At 31.6% G+C, this 3,311-nt stretch overlaps 1 long non-coding RNA gene across 1 annotated transcript; it reads right to left on the bottom strand.

The window, feature by feature from the left end:
• Positions 1–2,021: 2,021 nt before the first annotated feature.
• LOC111388014 lies at positions 2,022–3,311 on the bottom strand. Its single transcript, XR_002701490.1, has 2 exons — positions 3,282–3,311; positions 2,022–2,285 (listed from the first exon to the last, which is right to left on the bottom strand). It is a non-coding gene; the product is annotated as an uncharacterized LOC111388014 (long non-coding RNA).

Genomic DNA, 3,311 nt, shown 5'->3' with positions numbered 1-3,311 from the left:
AAAATTATTTTTTGCCCCCCCCCCCCCCCCCCCTTTTAATTTGTCAAAGTAAATGATGGAGATTATTAATTTAATATTTTAGTTAATTTAACGTAATTATTTATTTAGTAATTTATATATTTGTAAAATAAATAAATAAATAATTTTTCAAATAAATGAATTATTTAGAATAAAAAAGAGAAAAAAATGATTAAACACAGTTCATTTGGTGTAAGTTTTGGTGTAAAATTTACTTATAAGTAAAAAGTAAATTTTTTTCCTAATTATAGTCTTAAAAAAGGGGAGTTATTTCACTTACTACCAACATGCTGCATTAGGAATTGAAATTTATATAGTTGATGTTCTATTTTTTGTCAATAACATCTTTTACCAATGAATAATTTCAATTAGTATTTCAGAGGTGAAAGTTGAGTCGATAATATTTCTATTGACTAACTAAATTTTCAGTAAATATTAATGTATTAGCAAGAAAATTTGTTAGGAAGTTTTTCAATTATTTATTTTTTCTAATGATTTGTTGTGATTACTAGTGGAATAGAGGTGACAATGAGTCAAGCCGAGATCAGCCCTTAAACACACAAGCTTGGCTCGTGACGAGAGGGATAGAGGTGGCAATGGCCCTTAAACACACTAGCTTGGCTTGTGCTACGAGCTCGATTATTATTATTATTAATTTTTTTTTGGAAAATTTTCAACATTTTTCTTCACATTTTTTTACGAGCCCACAAGCCGCTCGCAAGCTACGGCAAGCTTGATGAGCAGAGCCTTGCTCGGCTCGTGCTTGGGCTCATCATTTGACAAGCTCGAACCTCCCATGAGTCGAGCTGACGAGCTGCTCAACCCATTTGACATCCCTAAATAGGGATGATTTATAACTTTCTTCTTTAAGTAAAAGTGGTTACTTCTCTTATAGGAAACCTCACCGACTTATTTTTTATTTTGATAATTATATTTTATTTCAAAAATATTTTGACTTCTAAGTAAGTTTACTCATTCGCTTATAAGTAAATTTACGTATTTTTTTAATTGTCTCTTTCTTTTCTTTTTGAAAAGAATAATTGAAGTAAATTATGACGATTGTGAGTGCTCTTAATCCCTGTTCCTATACTTGATTAGTAGCCGCTGGCTGAATTAATTTAATTTTGACATTAATTGCACCGAATGTAGACATGAATAATTTAACTTTTCTTCCGATTTAATAAAATGTACCAAACACAACTTAAATACTCCTATCCATCTTATTAAGTCCATGTTTGGTACGGATTACAATCTAAATTTTAATTTAAATCAAAGTCAACAATTAGTTTTAACAACATATTTGATGGGACCCACAACTTTTCTACCACATATTTCATTAATTTTTATCAAAATGTACTAAAAATCTGATTTTAATCTACACCAAATAAGGACTAAATATATCACGTTATTCTACAATGACTATTGAAGATCTAATTATATCTTGGTACAATTGTCTTCAAATGCTATTTTCTTTGTTAATCACCCCATTGTCAATGAAATCTACGAAGAACAAAATTCACGGATACATGTATGAGTTTAAATCAATCAGAATTTAAGTTTAAAGTTTACAATCGAATTTAAATTCTGAGAGAGCATGAGTAAACATGATTAAGCCTTTGTTTGAGCCTCATTTTCTGTTAAAAATATATTTTGGAATATTTATTTTTTTGGAGAATGTGTCGTTAAAATACAAAGAAAAGTTTTCGATTTACTTGGTAATATTTACATGCAGACCTTTTTTTCGACCATCTGTTGGATCAACCATTTTCAATATAAACAATTTCCCTTTGTTGCCTCTCAAATGTCAAATCCATTCACCGTAGAATGTTTTATACAACTAGGGGTATTAAATGGGAAGAATCAAGCCGCTTGGCTCGCATCATTTTTTACTTTTTAAGTAAAAAATTGCTGGTGAGGATGAGACCAGCAATTCACTGCTAGATCCATGCCAGCAGCTTGACAAGAAGCTTGTCGCACTTAACAACCCTAAATATAACTAGAGGTAAAAAGTGTGAAAAAAATAATTCTTATTATGATCCACAGTGCATATAGTTTGCTAGCTAGAAAAGGCTAGATTAGGAGTTGGAAAAAAAAAAAAAAAAAAAAAAAAGATGTAGCTGAAAGTTTACTAGTATAATTGTTTCTGCAGTCACAAAAAGCAAATCCTGTACTTGAGTTGTTTTCGTATAATGCATTAGGAAGGTATTTCATACAAAGGATCCACCATTTTGAGAATAAACAGGTTACCCTTATCACCTCTCGATACCCTGCCAAAGTGAAAAAGAAAGGTCCATGACTTCCATTAGAACTGCATGTTTATCACCAAGAAACAAATCACATTAAAACCCTGTTTGACAACCATTACTTGGGCAAAATAAAGTTTTGAATAGTAATTTTTACGAGAATGTGTAGTTAAAAAGTAAGGAAAAGTGTTGGGTTTCCTTGCAGAATATTTTATTGTGTAAATGTGAGGTTGAAAATAAGTATGCAGAAAAAAAGTTTTCAAATAATAATTGTCAAAAAGAGGCTAAATCATAGATCACGTGACCAGTCAAACAAGATTCACGAAAACATCATTAAGTTTTAGTACTGCAAAACATCTTGGGGTATCAATCAATGAATTGCAATGGCATTGCATATTTGGTAAGATAGACCAGACAACAATGGACTTGTCATTAAGAAAGAGAATGGAACTAAAATTTTGTCCATTATAGTATTCAATTCTATTCAGTACTGTATATCAAACATAACTTAATTGAATATGTAGACAGGATATAGACTCGTGCAGTTGCATCCCTTGAATTACTGTTCTCTATGGCTCAGTCTTGGCATGCTTGCTTTCAAGGGCCGAGAGAAGGATTCTCATTAAAAACTCGTGTTGAACAACTACTTCTAGAACCAATGACATGCTAGTACCCAATAAGATTCTTGCAAACAATCACAATGACATGCTAGAACCAATAAGATTCATTGCCAGATCTACAGGAAATAATATAGATTCCTAGCAATTACTACAAGTCTTGTTGCTTTTGGTCTACCTCTCCCTCTTTTGATACGTTCTATTGAGATCACGCTACTCTTATGAAAGACAGCATTGTACATAATGGACAAGTGAAATTTTATGCCGCTTCTCAGACCCATTGACCACTTACATATGGATCTTGGTATACTTTCTATTTAAAGGTAAGGTGATGGAAGAAAAAAAAATGAGCAACTAATAGAGCATCTGGTCATAAAAAATTAAACCCAGTTCATCAACTGACCTTAACTCTACATCCAAGTAAGTAATTTCC

The sequence above is a fragment of the Olea europaea genome, chromosome 3 (genome assembly GCF_002742605.1).
Source record: "Olea europaea var. sylvestris chromosome 3, O_europaea_v1, whole genome shotgun sequence".
Taxonomy (NCBI): domain Eukaryota; kingdom Viridiplantae; phylum Streptophyta; class Magnoliopsida; order Lamiales; family Oleaceae; genus Olea; species Olea europaea.
Note: the sequence above shows the minus strand (reverse complement) of the source record. Positions and strands in the feature narration are given on the sequence as shown.